This window comes from Heterocephalus glaber, unplaced genomic scaffold (genome assembly GCF_053883595.1).
Source record: "Heterocephalus glaber isolate CG9 unplaced genomic scaffold, H.glaber_assembly_v1.0 deba00000942, whole genome shotgun sequence".
In the NCBI taxonomy this organism is placed as follows: Eukaryota; Metazoa; Chordata; class Mammalia; order Rodentia; family Bathyergidae; genus Heterocephalus; species Heterocephalus glaber.
In genome coordinates, this window is record NW_028258174.1 from 5,344,637 (window position 1) to 5,363,547 (window position 18,911).

Below are 18,911 nucleotides of genomic sequence, written 5' to 3' on the forward strand. Positions count from 1 at the left end.
CCTTGCGCTTGCGAGGCAGGCGGCAGAGCCACTGAACTAAATCTCTGGCCTGTGGTTCTTTATACTTCATACAGGGCTTTATTAGTGTGCATCATGACTTTGGGTTGGCTACAGTCCAGGATGCCTAGCAGAAAGTTGTAGAAGGTAATGGTGGAGCTGGGGACTGGCAGATCTGAATGTCAACAAGTTTGGAAATTATTTAATAGACAGGCCATGGAAAGAGATTAGGGTTTCTAAAGATTTGTGCAGAAACAGTAGGGATGCTAATTACTGAGTTTCTGGCCGAAAGCTGGGTGGGATTTGAGGTACAGTAGTGGAATAAGAATGATGGGATAGCTGTGAGGAATTCCAGAGAAGAGACTGAGGAGGATTCCAGCGGATGATAGGTGGTGTGAACAGTGATGAAGAACACTGAAACAGAGATAATTTCTGGGTCTGGAACATGTGTCTGAATAGTTTTTGATCAGAGAGCCCTACTTTGTTATTTTGTACAGGTCTGTCTAAGTTATGTTGAACATCCTGAATGGAGCCATTGACAGGACCTGGGGCATGAATAGGTGAAGTTGCCAGGGTGAGGCTGGCTCAGGTTTTAGCTCTGTAGAGTAATAAGGCCAGCAGAACCTAAGGGGGTAATGCCAAACAGATAATTGGAAGTGCAACCTGGGAGCCTGAGAATGAAGCTGATGCCAGAGGTAGAACTGTAGGAAGACCCTATTCTCAAGGGAAACATGACATAATGAGAGAAAACTGGAAATTTTGCCTGGGCAGACCTTGAGACATTCCTGCATAGCTTTTATTTCCATCAAAGTTGTCTTTTTAGCATTTAACATTTCTCTAGTCAGATTCTCATCTTTCCAAAAGTCAGGATTATGTTTTTACTAACATTGGTTTAAGTATTTCCAAAATGTAGTCTTAACACTTGTTTTTTTCACTTTAACTCAATATAACCTCTTAGACTTTTGCAATTATTAGACTTTTGCAATTGTAATGTATTTAAACCAGTCTGCAAGTCTTGTATTCTAGCAGGAAAGATTGTGAGAATAGCTTAGAATTATTTCAATCAGTTTTCATATTTGAAATTTAAATGTAAAGTATTGACAGTGGTGAAAAACCTGTTCAACAAGCAGATGATGTTATCTTGCATATCAGCCTTCACAGAATTTAGTGACTGAACCAGCTACTTGATTTGCAATTCATAATAAAAACAGGCACTTCTTTTAATTATAGGCTCTATTCTTTAAAAAAATCATCTAGGAAAGCTGCTAGAAAACTAGCATGAGTAACATTAAATTTTCTGTTGGCTAGGCCTAGGGTGGAATATTCTAGTTTAAGAACTATCATTTGCTTTTGCACACTCAGCTATTTGAGATTTGACAGGGATCAGCTTGTAGAGCTTCGGGAATGGAGTGCTAGTCCTAATTGAGACAATATCTGGCTGGTTTAGCCTAAGTTTCCTGTCACACAGTGAGCAGGAAGCCTCAGGTAAGATAGTAAAATAGCAAAGCACTTTTGGAGACACTACTAATATGTCAAACACTATTGTTATTGATAGGTTGTCACCATGGCTGTAAGCAGGTGTGTTTGTTGACTGTTTTGATTGTAATCTTTCAAGACTCAGATCCTGAATTGCTCTGGTGATTGAAGACCTGCTGAAGGTGCTGAAAGTGCAGTGAGGAAGAGCCACTAAAAGCAAGGAGTGGGCAGGAATTGATAGTTGTGCAAGAGGTGGGTATCTGCCCTTTCTTGTGGATGAAGACATTCTTACCCTTGCAGTAACTATGTCTTTTAACATTGTTTTGCTCCATTTATAAGGTCTACATTAAAACAAATATTAGGGCATAAGGCAGTGATTTTAGCACGCTTGTCTGCTGTTGTGCTTCCTGGGAGGAACTGAAGTAGTGGTTTGCTGACTCATGAATTTGATTACTAAAGATTATGGGCAGGGGAGGAAAAGGGAAGTCCAACTGAAGCATTTTTGTCTTAAGAGTTTGAGAAACAGAAGCTCTACAGTCTTTTAAATCTCTTGCCAGCACATCAGACAGAAAGAGACTTGATAATAATAAAAGTCAGGCATCATAAAAGAGCAATATAAGTTATTGGATTTGACTTCGAAACATGATTTTCTGTAATAATGTTCACTTGTCATATTATGCTATTACAATTAATTTCATACATGTGGTAGGTTTTTTGTGTGTGTCTGATTTGGAAACAAACATTGAGCCACTAAAATGGAAGATTGTTACTTTTTAGAAAAAAAATCTGGTAAAAGCAATACTTAATCCAATTAATCTATCTTTTTCCTCTCATTCATCATGATGACTTTGAGTGTCTGGTGGCAACTGAGAATGGGTAATGGAAAAATGTCAAGGCTGTGTAATCCCTGTTATTTTTGGTCACTGAAGAGGATGAATTAATCATTAGTCACTAATCTTTGGATAATTACTCTATTGAGCTGAAAATATCCTTTGTTTTTTGGAAAGCAAGTTAGTGAGTGAGTAAAACTGTCAAAATTGATCAGCTTTTTTTTTGGCACCAGGGATCGAACTCAGGACCTTGTGCTTGTGAGGCAGGTGAGGGAACCACTGAGCAAAATCCCTGGTCCTATCAGCTTTTCTAAGTCTAATACTAAGTGAACAGAAACAAGTTCCATCGACCTTTTCCTTCCTGCACTATGGCATGATCCTTCTGTAACTTTGGGGACTATGTGTGGAACAGTAGGGAAAATACTTTTTTTTTTCTTTTTTTGTGGTACTCAGGATTAAACCCAGGGCCTTGTGTATGCTTAGGCAAGTGCTATGCCACTGAGCTAACACTCCAGCCCTTTACTGAGTATAGTATTTGTGTTTTTGAAACTGAGGCATTCATTACTGTATGTAGTAAGTTTAACTTCAGCAGGTTCTATGTGAGGCACAAAATGTAGTGTTCGTTTTCTGTTTAGTTGTAATTATTTGTTAATGGCTGTCTTCTTTTTCACACATGGAAGGTCCACACATGCAGGAGCTGTGTTTGTCTTATTTACAATTATTTCTGTACTGTCCAGCACAGTGCTTGGCACATAATAGATGTTTAGTAATATTTTTAATAAATAAAAGTCCTTTACTCCAAAAAGAATTTATTTCAGTTTAATAAGTTCTTTCTGCATGCTTCATATGAAGTAGGAAAAGCTTGTATCCACACATTAATACAGATTATAGGGCATGGCACATTCCAATGTCTAGTTAATTAGAAATTTAAAAAAAGTTTGATTTTCAGTTTTGCCTAAGAAGGTATTAGAGCAGACTGTGCATTATAACAAATGGCTGTATAGAAGTGGCAGCAGTAATCCCAAAATTTGAAGGCTGTAGGTTAATTAGGATAACGGGACAGAAAGTGAGTTAATTAAATTTGAGAGTTGAAAGAGTGATCTAACAATTTATGTTCAAACACACTTCCAATGTATTAGCAGGCAACAGGAACTTCAGTTATAAAATGCTTAAAAACATGAGAATACCAGTGGATTTTGTGGCTTATAGTAATGTTTTAAAGGAAAGAAAATGAATAAAATGGTTTGGACCATTTGGTTTAATTGTCCTGTATTAAATAAAATATGCTAGGATTAAAAGTATTACCTTTGTGAAAGATAAAAGAGTTTATTAATAAATTAAATATTTTAGGAATTCTACATTTCTTTTTTCTTCTTTGGTACTAGAGATTGAACCTAAGGCTTTCTCACTGAGTTACATTCATAGTACTTTTTAAATTTTTTCTTTTGAGACAGGGTATTGCTAAGTCACTAGGTTTCCTGGGCTAGGCTCAAATTTGTGATCCTCAGCCTCAGCCTCCCAGAGTGCTGGAATTATAGGTGTGTGTTCCCACACCCAGCTGGAATTCTACATTTCTTTGATGGTTACACTTATTAATGAGTTCAATATTACTTTTATTTATATCACAAAAATCAGTAAATATGGTATTTCTCTACTAGGTGGATTAAAGAATTGTTATTTTTTCAACTGGTTTATGATTAAATGGAGACATAAGCTGAGAGCTGTTGCACAACTTTGTAATCCCAGCACTCTGGTAGGCAGAGGTAGGAGGATTACAAATTCAAATCCTGCCTGGGCAATTTAGACCCTGTGTAAAATTAAAAAATAAAAAGGGCTGGGCATATATTTCTGTAGTAGAGAACCCTTGTGTTTGATCCAGAACTGCATAACTGACTAAATAGAGATAAAAGGGAAAAATACACATATTAAAAATTAATTAGTAATATATTGCATCCTTGTAATAATTATCACATGTCCTCTAATTTTGAACAGTAAGAGCACTATGTATATATTTGTAAAAAGCCCACCTAGGCCCTTGCCTCTAGAAAGGTTTTTTAAATCAAGTGGAAAGAGAAAAGAAAAAGCTATAAGGATCTCTTGTTCCATTTTCTTGTCCTTTTTAACTTTCGGTAAGCTAAAATTGGAGTTGTTATAGGAACCAATAATAGAAATTTTCTTACATGCCAGCAGCAAAATCTATGGCTTTTCACTGTGGTATGTATATGTAATCCAGACAGATAATCATCACAGGTCTTTGAATCAGATTTCCTTGATCAACATAATAGTGAGAAAAAGGAATATAAACAAGAACAGAGGGAAGTAGAGAGGGCAGAGCGGAATCTGAGGAAACAGTGAATGAGGCTACAGTCTTGGTTGTGTGAATGCTGCCGAGGAGTTAGATGAGCTGGCTGTATAAGGAAGTGTCTGAGTGTAAAAGAAGGGTCTGAGGTCTCAGTGGTTGCATGGCTGACATAGGCAGTTTGGATTTCCTGCTGAGCTCTGGAGTAACAACAGCTACTGGCAAGCAGCAACAGCACACATTTCCAGAAACAGTCCCTCCTGTTGTTGTTATTTCGGACTCATCAAATTTAGTTATTCTGATATCTGCCATGTGAGTCAGTTTTCTTTTGCTTTAGCAGAACACTGTACCTGAGGTAAACAATGTATAAAATGTTTACTTTGGCTCACAGCTTTGGAAGTTTCAGCCTATGACCAATTGGTCCTGTGGCTTTTGGGCCTATAGTGAGGAAGCACATTGTGTCAGGGAGTGGATGGTGGAACAGACCATTCACCTCATGGCCTGGATGTAAAAGAGAGAGAGGAAGAGAACAGGGTCTCACAGACAGTTCTCCTTAAGGGCATACCTGCACTAACCAACTTCTCACTCCATAACACACACACACACACACACGCACACGCTTCACCATCTCCTTTTCGAGCTAGGCTGGGGGTAAGGCATTTTATACATGGGCCTTTGGGGGACATTCTCAATCCAAACTGTAGCATTTGCCCAAGCTACTTACAAATCAAACATCCAGGAACTCTTTTTTCTGTGTCTCTCCTCTTCTTTGTTTATTTCCATCCTGTTTGTTATACCTTTCCTTTGAATCAAGCACACACATTTGAACATTAGCAGTTACCATTTCCACTAGCAAGCATAGGACTTGGATCTTATCTAAATAGCTTTTAATGCTGTGGTGTGTCTTGGTAAATGAAGACATTAAAGATGTTTCATACACGTAATGGCATTAGTAAGTCTCGAAAACTTAATAGTGAATGAAAACATGATGTTGAAATGTTTAATATGATATTTTTTTTCCTTAAAAATTATATAAAGCAATCCTGCCACTTTTCATAGATTCTAAAAAGACTACTAAGATGCACTATTTTATTTTTACACCAAGAAAGGAGGAAAACTGTCAATTAAACTGTGATATAATGTTTTATCATGGGTTCTGAGATGCATTTACATTTTAGAGATGTTATACTATGAAAAAAAAGGCTGAGTGATAGAGTGCTTGACTAGCAAACACAAGGCCTTGGGTTCAATCCCTAGTACCACCACCAACACCATCACAATAAAACTCTATATAATGTGAAAAAATATTCATCTTAGAATTAAGGAAATAAGGTAAATATATTTTATTGAAACATGGCTATGTAACGAACGTACCGAAATAATATTTAGCCAATTCAAAATTGTCCGTTTGAAGGGGGAAATGGAAATGGAAGAGGGAGGACTTCAACTTTATTTTTAAAAAATTCTAAAGCAACTATTGGAGAAAGTTACGATTTGACAAAAGTAGTTGGTGAGTACCTATACTTTCATATATGTTTTGAATATTTCATAGTTAAAAGGATATATTGAAAAGAAACATAAAAATCAAGTTGCCAAAGCCTACATATAGTGTACTTTTTCTACTTTTTTTTCTAACATCATTAGTTTATATGTTTTTCCAGACTTTCCTGTGTACATCATACCTTACTGATGGCTTCTTGGGGAGGGTAGGCAAATTGCTTCAACATCCCTTTTTTGCACATAAATTGAAAAATATGTATTGTCTTAGTAATGATAAACCAAGGAAAGTCTAATGATAAAGATGTAACAGAACAAATAGGATTGGCTTTTATTATTTCTTTTCTTCTTCTGCTTTTTTTTTTTTTTTTCAATTCTAGGCATTGAACCCAGGGCCTCACACGTGCTAGGCAAGTACTCTGTCATTAAGCTACACCTCTAGCCCTTTTAAACATTTTATATTGAGACAGGGAGTTGCTAAGGTACTGAGCTTGTCTCGAACTTGCAATTCTCTTGCTTTAGCCTCCTGAGTAACTGGGATTACAGGTGTTTTCCACCATACCTGCCTGGCTGGTATTATTTCTTGTTGTTAATAAGTAATGAGAAATGTTTCTATTATCTTTTCTTTGAAATAAATTTCCTGGTTGCTTCCTTATTCTTTCTTAGGCATATGGTGTCTAGAGAAGGTCAGGTCATGAAGTACAAAAGAGTATTATTGTACATGTTGTCAGGAGTGGTGGCACACACATGTGATCTCAGGACTCTGGGAGGCTGAATAAGGAGGATTCCAAGTTTGAGCCCACCCTGGGCAACCTAGCAAGACCCTGTTTCAAGAAAAGATAAAAAATGGCTGAGAATGTAGCTCAGTGAGAAGGTCCTAGGTTTAATCTCCAGTACTATGCGCACACCCATACCCACACACACACACACACACGCACACGCGCATGCACACACACAGTTATTGTACAAGTTGAAGAAAACTCAGTGGTATCATGCCTAGAAATCTAGTAAAGCTGGGCATGGTGGCACAGGCCTGTAATCTCAGCACTTGGGAGGCTGAGGTAGGAAAATCAATGTGAGTTTGAAGCCAGACTGAACTGCATAGTGAGACCCTGTCTCAAAAAAAAAAAAAAAAGTTGAAATCTGATAGACACTTTTAAAACAGTCATGAAGCTAGAAAACACTTTTTTAAAAAACTCCATTACTGGGCCGGGGATTTAGCTCAGTGGTTCCGGCACCTGCCTCACAAGCGCAAGGTCCTGAATTTGATCCCCGGTACCAAAAAAACAAAAACAAAAACAAAACCCCATTACTGAAATGTAAGAAGAGGTCTATAGTTTTGCTCTCCTATCACTTGATAAAATACTGTAACAGAATATTTGTTTAGTATGTCCCCAAGCAGTGAGGAATCAAGGGACTCAAAGTGTATTTGTTTATCACACTACTTGTAGGGACACCTCATCTCCTAGCCCTTTCAAAAAGAATTATTTCTCATATTACCATATCCTTTTTGTATCATACTTAGGTGTTTAGTAGTCCTTACTGTTATATTGAAATAAGTTTGGCAAGATCTATTTAAAAATGCCAATATAGTCGCATCATTTTACCCACAATCTTGCTGCCTAGTGACTTAATGATTAATCTTGTACAGTGACTCATAAGAAAAAAAAAAGCTTCATGGTGATGTTTCCTATATCATTACTGTAAAAAAGTAAAACTCTAGAGTTAATCTGAATGCCCCCAAGTAGAGAAATGATTAAGTAAATAGTGGGGATCTGCTTGGTGTGGACTGTGTTGCAACTGCAACTGGATAATGGTTGCTATGTAGCATCATGGAAATGTCTGATGGTGGAAGAGTGGAATGTGTCATACAACTAGAACCCTCAGAGTGCAGTGCATGTAATAAGGAAGAAACTATGGGAAAATGAAAAAAATAGTTGTATCGGGACAGACAAATTTTAATGTGGATTTCTTTCTCCACTTTTTTGTAAAAATTGTATGATTGGGCCTGAGGATGTAGTTAGTGGTAGGGTACTTGCCTAACACTTTGAAAAAGAAAAAAAAGAGTTACACACATACCACATACATACACGCACAGAGTTTAGGATGGAGGGTACTGGAAAACTAAAAGCAATGGCCTTTTTGAGCATAAAACTAAAGCATTTTAAACCAGAATTGCTGTATTTAGTAGTACACATATGGACTATTTAATTTTGCCCTTTAGAAGAAAGTTGGCCTAGTATAGCTGCATGGAAGTTGGAATATTGAAGAGGATTGGTAAATGAAGTGGGAGGATCAAAGCCAATGTGGCTGGTTTATTCTTTTCATTACCAAATAAACCAAGCTTTTGAACTGTATCTACTTTAGTCAATATTTGGTTATTTGCTTTGAAGCTATTTGTTTCCAGTAGTGCCATTAACATCTTCAACAGAGCCAAAGTCTGATTCTGACATGTTAGAATCTTAACTTATTTTATCATTTATATAGAAACTGAATCTTTGAAGTCATGAAGTAGCATTTCATTTCTCTATACTTGTTTTTGTTTGTTTGTTTGTTTTTAGCTTCATTTATTTATGACCACCCAAACCCACAAATCCCATTTTTTCACTCACAATTTCTGTCTTGCCATCATAGGTAGAATAGGCACAGGGAATGAATGGGGAGAGAATAGAAAGACAGGAGTAGATTGAAAGAATTAGAACTCTGGGGCTTTGCTGACCCATTAATCCAGCTCCTTCATTTTCTAGGTAAGTAAACAGTCCTATGGACTCACTAGGAAACCTTGTTTTAGGACTCCAAATCTAACTCCACTTTTGTTGCACTGTAAAGATAGAAGGAAAGAAAAGGAGAACAGAGCTGAGTTATTGACACTTTAGGGGCTTGTTTTTGGTACTGGGGATCGAACTCGGGGCTTGTGCTTTTGAGGCAGGCGCCAGATCCACTGAGCTAAATCCCCAGCCCTTTTTGTTTTTTTTAGGGGCTTTTTTTTTTCAGGGGGAATAGGATGTTGGACTTGGTATCATTGTTATGTTAAGTTTTTGTAAAGATTATCAACCCCCCCCCAAAAAAATAGATAAAAGAGACAAACAGATAATTTATCAAAGAAGAAATACAATGAGCATGAAAGGATGTGCAGTCTAAAAACATACAAGTAGATAAATATTGAAAAGGGAAAATGTTTGCATATAAACTTTATTATTCAGACAGTTGGCCTGAAGGCTTTTTGTTGACAATTTACTCCAGCTTTAGAAAATATAATAAGAAAACTGATGCAAATGGTAAAAAAGACAAAGTAAACGTGGTCAGTAAGTTTCATCAAAGCTGTGGTAGCTTTAAGTCTCTTTTTATTCACTTTGCTTTTATTAGCACCTATAAGAGGGATGATCTCAGGTGGCACATGCCAACAGTGGGTTACTAGGAAGGAAGCTCTGAAGAGTTGTGTTGAGAACAGGTATAGCACCTCATTTTGCTTTCCTTTTCTGCTCTACACAACCAGAGAAGCTGGTTCAACTGACTAAGGAAATATCCTGATGTCAGTTTAGAAAATATTGCAGTCAGCAAGGAAGATAAAGCAAGTAATGAGAATAACGGAAGCAGGAATCAGATGGAAAGTATGCAGTCACTGGAGGGTGTCATCCTGATGAAGATGGGGTGGGACTTTGACATGAAGTAGGGCCGGGGATTTAGCTCAGTGGCACTGTGCATGCCTGGCAAGTGCAAGGTCCTGAGTTTGATTCCCAGTACTGGTAAAAAAAAAAAATAAATGAATAAATGAATGAATGAAGCCTTATGCAGTTCAGTGAAGCCAAGATGAGGGGTCTGAATGGTTTATCTGTCCTTGACAACTGCTGTGGTTTGGTTTTTCCATGTCCAAGTCCACTGGGACATGGTGGGACCCACTTTGTGGTCTTTACATCACTGGGGCATGCTTCTGAAAGGACTCTGCTCCCTTGCTCTTCCTTTTTTCATTTTCCTGCTATAAGGTATAGCGGTTTGGCTGCGCGTGAGCTCCTGCTGTGATGTGCTGCCTCTCCACAGGCCCAAGAGCAGTGGAACCCACTGATCATGGACTGGAATTTTCACACTGTAGGCCAAAATAAACCTTACTTCTGTATAGATTGATTATCTCAACCAGGTTATGGTAATGGAAAGCTGAGTAGCACAGCAACCAAATACCTCCTCTTTTGGAGTGACCATATCCCCTTCTGAGAGCAGAACCAGCTCAGTTCTCAGTTTTTTAAAAATTTAAATTAAAAACTTTTTTTTTAATGTGTGGAGGATTGAACCCAGGGCCTTGTGTATGCAAGGCATGTGCTCTACCACTGAGCTACACTTCAGCCCTGATAAGAGGTTTTTCTTTTTCCTTTTTCTTTGACAAGAGATTTAAAACTTAATATTGTTACAAAAATAGGTCCCCTCAGATCCTGTTTGGATCTAAGCAGGGTAAAAGTAATAAATATTCAATGTTCTTTTTAATATTGATTATATATTTTAGAAGTGGGCCCAATCAGACCATGTAGAGAGGCTTTCTTCTTTTCAATATTCTGTAGCAAGAGTTGACAAATAGCCTCTGTAGAGGGCCAGATAGTAAATATTTTAGGGGAGCACACTTCTTTTGCAACTACTCAGCTCTACTGTTGTAGCTCATAAATGCCTGTATAAAAAAAGTAAACAATTGGCTTTGTTGGACACAGATGTTGGAATCTAGCATTTTTTCCTTCCTTCCTTGCCTTCCTTTTTCCCTCCCCTTCTGCCTTCTCTCTGTCCTCTCGTCTACCTTTCCCTTCCCTCCTTTTCCCTTCTCTTCCCTTCCCTCCCTCCCCTCTCTCCCTCTCCTGCCCTCCTTTCCCCCACTCTGCTCCCCTCCCCTTGGTTCTCTTCCTTTCCTTCCCTCCCCCTTTTCTTTCCCCCCTCTTCCCCTTCTGTTTCTTCCTTTGCATTCTTTCCCCTCCCTCTCTACCTTCTTTCTCACCCTTTCTCTCTCTCTTTCTCTCCCCTCCCTTCTTTCCTTCCTTCCCTTCCCTTCTTTCCTTTCCTCTCCCTTCCCTACTTCCCCCCTACTTCCCCTCCCCTTCTTTCCCCCCCTTTCTCTGCCTCCCTTCCTTCTTTCCTCTTTATTTCTTCCCTTCTGTCCCCCTTCCCCTTCCCTTCCTGTGCCTCCCCCTGCCCCTTTCTGTGTTGCCCAGGCTGGTCTCTAATTCCTGTACTCAAGTGATACTCCTGCCTCATTCTCCTGAGTGCTGGGGCTATGGGCATGTATTACTGCACCTGACCTAATTTTCATGTTCTAACATTTCTTCTGATGTTTTCTAGCCATTTGAAATTGTGAAAACTATTTAGCTCTTGGCCTGTACATAATGGGCAGCAAGTGATAGTTAGCTAACTCCTGCAGTATGCCAGTACTGCAGATGAAAATTTAATGCAAGTTATATATTTATGGACTGAGTATTTGTGATCCCCTCAGATTCACAGGTTGCAGTTCTAGACCGCAGAGTGACTGTGTTTGGAGATGGAACTTTAAAGGAGTTGGGCATGGTGGTGCACACATACTGGGGAGGCTGAGGCAGGGGGATTGCAAGTTTGAGGTCACCCTGGTCTATATAATGAGATCCTGTCTCTAAAACCCAGAAAAGTAATTAAGGCTGAATGTGGTCATCAGAGTGGGGTCCTGATCTGATAGAATTGGCATCCTTGTAAGAAGGGATGCAAGAGAGTTTTTTCTGCACTTACACTGTCTGAGGAACTGCCATGGGAGGACAGCATCTATGAGTCAGCAAGAACAAGTCAGAACCTTGACTTGGGCTTTCCAGTCTCTAGAACTGTGAGGAAATAAATGCTTATTTAAATCACCCAGTCTGTGGTATTTTGTTAAGCCAGTCCAAGCTGACTAAGGACACTTCATATGTAAATCATGTGCTTCTAGTAGCCACACATTAAAAGGTAGAAACTGTTATTAGTAGTTTTACTAGTTTTAACGATACATTTTATTTAACCCAGTATGTATCCCCCTTTTCATTCCTTTCCTCTCCCTCTCTTTCACAGTACTGGGAATTGAACCCAGGGCCTATGTATGAGCTACATCCCCAGCCCTTTCTAAAATTTTGAGACAAGGCCTCACTATGTCACTAAGTTGCCCAGGATAGGCTTGAACTTGTGATCATACTGCCTCAGCTTCCCAAAGAGCTCAGTTTACAGGAATGTGCCACTGCATCTACCTCAGTATATTTAATTATTATTTCAACATGTAACTAATATAGTTACAAATGTGATATTTTACATTCCTTATTTTTCAATGCTGTTTTAAAAAATTCTTTGTGTGTTTTATATTTATAGCACACCATAGTTTCTATGCTTGATACTTAATCTCTTATTTGTTTATTATGTAGTCAAGGTTTAATCTCATGTAGATTTATTGAAGTTTATAGTTGGAATAAAATAAATTCACATACAAAAGTTGTTTCAAATATATGGTAGTGCATCCTGTAATCCCAACTACTTGGGAGGCAGAGGCAGGAGGATAGCAAGTGGATTCCAGCCTGGCAATTTACACACACACACCAGTTTCCAATCAGGTTGAAGTCATTTCTTTTTGCTTGTTTTATTTATTTATTTTTTTGTGTGTGAGGGGGAATCTTAAGTTGAACCCAAAACCTCATGCTTGTTGTCTTAGTTACTTTTTCTTGTTGCTGACACCTAAAGTTAAAGGAGGAAAGGTTTATTTAGTTTATAGAGGTTTCAGTCTGTAATTGGCTGGCTCCAAGGCATGGCAGAGGGTCATCACAGAGGAGAAACAGTTCATGACAGGGAGAAGGCAGAAAAAGCATCCAAGCAGCAAACAGCAAGCAACAAGTGGCACGCAGTAACCCTGTTTCTATCCTTTATATTTCTTTATCCAAGGTACTAGCTCTTAGGGTGGTAGGCACTCACACCCAAGGTGTGGCACCCTTAATCTTAGCCAAAATTATGCCAAACCAATCAGTGAACTCAAGTAATCACACACCCTTGATCACAGCATCGCACACTCTAGATCAAGCCACCTCTGAAAAAGCCCACCTATGACTCATAAGGCTTTGGAAGTACATCTAGACATAGCCATAACACTTGTCAAGCATGTACTCTCAATATAACTGAATGGGCAAAAACTAAAAGTATTTCCCTTAAAATAAGGAATGAGACAAAGATGTTCACTTTCACCAGTCTATTCAATATAATACTTGAAATTTTAGAGCAATTAGGAGAAAGAAAAGGGTTATGAATAGGAAAGGAAGAAGTCAAATTACCCATACTTGTGGACAATATGATGCTGTACTTAGAAGCCCCTAGGACTCTAAAAGACTTTGCAAGCTGAAAAATGAGTTTATCAAAGTAGCAGGATAAACAATGAAATATTATTCAGCTGTGAAGAACAAAATTATGTCATTTGCAGGAAGGTGGATGGAACTGGAGATCATTATGTTAAGCAAAATAAGCCAGACTCAGAGAAGTTTCACATTTTCCCTAACATACGGAATAATAGAAAAAAGATAGAAGAAGGGAGACTATTATTAGACAAGAGGAAAGGAAAGAGGGCAGGGAGGAGGGAGGTCTAATGGATATCAGTAGGGTAAATATGATTAAAAAACACAAACCAAATATATTTTAAAATTAAATTTATTGGCACATTTTAGGTATACATTATGATCACATTCATCATTGGGAATTTGTATCTATACATAATATATCTTGGTACTTATTTTTTCCCATTCCCTTCCTTCCCTTCAACCCCTCTACCTCTCCCTATTGCATAAGCTTTGTTTCCATTTTTTCCTTTTTTTCTTTCCTCCTCCCCCTAGTTCCCCTTCACCTTTGAACATTTTCTTCGTATTTCACAATATCTATTATACATTTTGGCCCTCATTTACACTTTGTTTGTAAAATTAATAAACCATAATAAAAATATATTAACATCTTGCATTCACCTGTGAGCCATAGCTCCAGCTCTGAGTTGAAATTTAATTTTCACCTGCTCAATAGCCACATATGCCGAGTGGCTACTGTATTGTACAGCACAGCTCTGTAGTATTCCCTCATATGAATGTCCCACAGTCGATCCCTATTGTTGGGCATAGGTGGTTCCCAATCTTTTGCTTTTATAAATAATGTTGTAATGAATATTTTTTACTTACAAATTTAACATATATTGGTAAATTTGTAGGTACATTCCTGAGAGTGAGGGTTCTGGGTTGAAGGATTGTACAAATAAGGATTTTCTCTTATATAAACACAGTGAATTATTAGCTTCAATATGTCAATGGATACAGTACATTCCTGTAATACATACATCTACATTCGAATTTCATAATTCAACTTAGTAATTTTTGGTAGCTTATTTCTGCTTTTGGTAAAACCAGTTTGCCTCGGTAAAGGTTGTACCACATTACATTCCCACGAGTAGTAAGTAAAAGAGTAGATGGAATTTACCTGCAACTTCAGCAGTCTCTACACTTTTTTGCTTGTTTGTTTGAAACAGAGTTTTGCTTTGTAGTTCAGGTTGATCTTGAACTCACTATGTAGCCCAGGCTGACATCAAACTTGCCACAATCCTCCTGCCTCAGCCTCCTGAGTGCTGATGTTACAAACATGTGCCACCACGCCACACTGCAGTGTCAATACTTTTTGACACACTGTTAAAGGAAAAATGTATTTTAACTTACATTTTCTGGATATGGACAAGGTTGATCATCTTCTTTTGTGCATAATGAGTTGGTTATTTGTATTTCTTTTTGTTTATTTGTTTTTGGTATCAGGGATCGAACTCAGGACCTTGAGCTTGTGCGGCACGCGCTGGAACCACTGAGCTAAATCCCCAGCCCTGTATTTCTTTTTGTGAGTTATTCATATCCATTGTATATTCTTTTTTTTAAATTTGTAGATATTTCTAATTTTTTTGAGAAACTCAACTGTTTTTCAATAGTAGGGGTTACAGATACTTTTCTCACTTTGTCATTTGCCTTTTTTTTTTCTATTTACGATACTTTTTTGCTGTTGTTTATTGGGCATTTTGAAATCATGGTATACTGTCAAGATGAGTTGTGAATACTTTGAATTAGATTTTGTATTTAATCCCACAAATATGTCTAGGATAGAGTAGAGCAATATAAACCAGGAAAAGGTAGCTCCCCCCATATAAAACAGTGAGCAAACCAATAAAGCAGGACATGTATTTTGGATTTAAATAATTGCTACTACACGATTCCATAAACCATTAACTCTGGTCCTCAAAATAAATAAAGGGCACTTATGGTGAATTATTTAATGTTTGAGACTTGATTATATTCAGGCCCTACTTAGGGATTGAAATTTTGGAATCTAAACAACAGTCAGAGAAACACTGTAACATCAATTTGGAAACAGTACTGGTAGGATTGCTGGTTTTTATTATTTTGAATCTTTTCACCTCCTATCCTTCCTTCCCCTCCTCCTTCTTTCCTTTTTTCTTTTCTTTTTTTTAATGCATTGGGTAAGATCATTGTCTCTTTATGTAATCTTTTTTTTTATTACTTAAATTCTTTTATTGGTACATTTTAGGTATACAACACATTTACATTTCTTATTGGGAACTTATACCTTTACATGATGCATCTTGGTTCTTGTTTTTTCTCCATTCCCAGGCCTCCCTTCACCCCCTCCACCCTTCCCTATTTACAAAGACTTTGTTTCCATTTTTTCCATATCTCATAATTTTTCCTTTCCCTTCTTTCCTTTCCCCTACTCCTCTCACTTCCCCTACCCCTTTGGAACTTTTATTCCTACTTTGCATTATTAATTACTCATTTTAATCATTGGTACATTTTAGGTATACAATATAATGACATTCATCATTGGAAATTTGCACCTTTACCTAATCTCTCTTGGTTCTTATTTTTCCCCCTTCCCCAGCTGTCTCTTCAACCCCTCCATCCCTCCCTATTTACAAAGATTTTGTTTCCGTTTTTCCATTTTCTCATATTAATTCCATTCCCTTCTTTCCTTTCCCCTACCCCTCCCACTTCCCCTTCCCCTTTTCCCTTTTTCTTCCTATTTCACATTATCTATTATATGATTTAGTCCTCATTTACACTTTTAGTTTCTCACACTGGAGAACCTATTCGGTATTTATACATGTGTGTCCTATTTATTTCACTTAAGAGTATTGCCTCAATATGCATAAATTTAACAATAAATATCTCTAATTTATCATTTTAAATGGCTGAGTAGTACTCCATTTTATAAAAAAACCACATTTTCTTTATCCAGTCTCCAGTTGATAGGCATTTGGGTTGTTTCCAAGTTTTAGCTGTTACAAATTGTGCTGCTATGAACATGGGTGCACCTCTATCACTGTGGTATGATTCTTTTAATTCTTTGGGGAAGATACCCAGCAGGGGAATAGCTGGGTCAAATGGGATTTCCAGTCCTAGTTCTTTGAGGTATCTCCATACTGATTTCCACGGTGGTTGCACCAGTCTACACTCCCACCAGCAGTGGAGCAGGGTTCCTCTTTCCCCACAGCCCCACCAGCATTTGTTATTGGTTGATTTCATGATAGCAGCCATTCTTTCTGGAGTGAGGTGGAATCTCAATATTGTTTTCATTTGTACCTCTTGAATGACCAGTGGTGTTGAACATTTTTTCATGTATTTATTTGCTATTTCTACTTTGTGTGAGAAATGTCTGTTCATTTCAGATGCCCATTTTTGGATTGGGTCTTTAAATTTGGAAGGTCTGATCTTTTGAAGTTCTTTATAGATTCAAGATAGTAGACCTTTGTCTTAGGAAGAGCAGGTGAAGATTTCTTCCCACATTGTGGGTTGTCTCTTCACACTGCTGGTGTTTCTCTTGCTGTGCAGAAGCTTTTTAATAAGAATAGATCCCACTTGTTGATTGTTTGTGCTAGTTGACAGGCAACTGAGGTTTTGTTATAAAATCTTTTCCTACACCAATGTCTTCAAGAGTTCTACCTAATCTCTGTTCCAGCTGGTTTAGCATTTCTATTTTAATATTTAGATCTTTAATCCATTTTGATTTTAGTTTAGTGCATGGTGAGAGATATAGGTCTAGTTTTAATCTTTGGCAAGTTGAAACCCAATTTTTCCAGCACCATTTATTAAAGAGGCTATCTTTCCTTCAGTGAGGGTATTTGGCTCCTTTATCAAAGATGAGATGGCTGAGTGTGTCTGGCATTGTTTCTGCATCTCCTAATCTGTTCCACTTGTCCTCAGGTGTGTTTCTTTGGCAGTACCATGCTGTTTTTATCACAGTTGCTTTGTAGTATAGGTACAAGTTGGGGATTGTGAAATCCCCTGCCACATCTCTGTTACCTAGAATTGCTTTTGCTATTCTGGGTCTCTTCTTGTTCCAAATGAATTTTTGGATTGTTTTCTCAAGGTCTGTGAAGTATGCTGCTGGGATTTCAATTGGAATTGCATTGAATCTATATAGCAGTTTTGGAAGTATGGCCATTTTCACTATATTGATCCTTCCTACCCAGGAGCAGGAAATGTCTTTCCATTTTGTGGTATCATCTTCAATCTCTGTTTTCAGAGTGCTATAGTTTTCGGAGAAGAGGTCTTTGATTTCTTTTGTTAGGTTGATTCCTAGGTATTTCAGATTTTTGGATGGAATTATTTGCCCTCTTTTCTCTCAGTTAATCTGTTATTTGTGTAGAGGAAAGGTATTGATTTTTGTGTGTTGACCTAGTAACCAGCTACTTTACGGAATTTGGTTATTAATTCTAGAAGACTTTTGGTGGAGTTCTAAGGGTCTTCTATATAGAGTATCATGTCATCTGCAAATAATGACAATTTGACTTCTTCATTTCTTATCTTTTTTCCTTTTATTTCTTTCTCTTGTCTAATTGCTGTGGCTAATGTTTCCAAAACTATATTGAACAAGAGTGGTGATAGTAGACATCCTTGTCTTGTTCCTGATTTGAGTGTGAAGGATTTTAGTTTTTGACCATTTAGTATAATACTGGCTGTTGGTTTTTCATAGATGGCTTTTATCAGTTTGAGGTAGAGACCATCTATTCCAATTTTTTGTAGGGTTTTTATCATAAATGCATGTTGGATTTTGCCAAATGTTTTTTCTGTGTCTATGGAGATAATCATATGGTTTTTGTCCTTGGCTCTATTGATATAGTGCATTACATTGATTGATTTGTGTTTGTTGAACCATCCCTGCATCCCTGGGATGAATCCCGCTTGATCAGGGGGTATAATCTTCTTGATGATCTTCTTCATTCTATTTGCCAGTATCTTATTAAGGATTTTTGCATCTATGTTCATTAGTGAGATTGGCCTATAGTTCTCTTTTTTCAGTTGGGTCTTTCTCTGCTTTGGGGATCAAGGTGCTGCTTGCTTCCAGGAATGAATTTGGGAGTATTGCTTCCCTTTCAATTTCATTGAAGAGTTTAAACAGTAGTGGCAGTAGTTCCTCTCTAAATGTCTTGTAGAATTCAGCAGTGAAGCCATCAGGACCCGGGCTTTTCTTAGTTGATAATTTTTTCATTATGTTTTCAATTTCATTGATTGATATTGGGTTGTTTAAAATGTTTAGGTCTTCATTCAACTTTTGTAATTCATATGTATCTAGGAATCTGTCCATTTCTTCTGTGTTTTTCATCTTATTGGCATATAGGTTCTGGAAGTAGGTATTGATCATCCTCTGGATTTCTGGTGGGTGTGTTATAATTTCACCCTTTTTGTTCCTAATTGCATGGGTTTGGGTCACAAAGGCCCTAGGTTTAATGCCCAGTATTGAAAAAGAAAAGAAAAAGCTGGGCCAGGGTTTTA

The 18,911-nt window shown here is 37.6% G+C and overlaps 1 protein-coding gene and 1 long non-coding RNA gene across 2 annotated transcripts in view; both read left to right on the forward strand.

The window, feature by feature from the left end:
• LOC147828715 (uncharacterized) overlaps positions 1–14,879 on the forward strand; it is a 35,741-nt gene extending 20,862 nt beyond the window's left edge. Inside the window, exons 2-3 of the long non-coding RNA XR_015450320.1 lie at positions 1,613–1,725; positions 6,017–14,879. This is a non-coding gene — a long non-coding RNA (uncharacterized LOC147828715). The remainder of the gene's footprint in view (positions 1–1,612; positions 1,726–6,016) is intronic.
• The window catches only part of Slc16a10 (solute carrier family 16 member 10), a 153,754-nt gene that overhangs the window by 21,410 nt on the left and 113,433 nt on the right, over positions 1–18,911 (forward strand). The window lies entirely within an intron of this gene.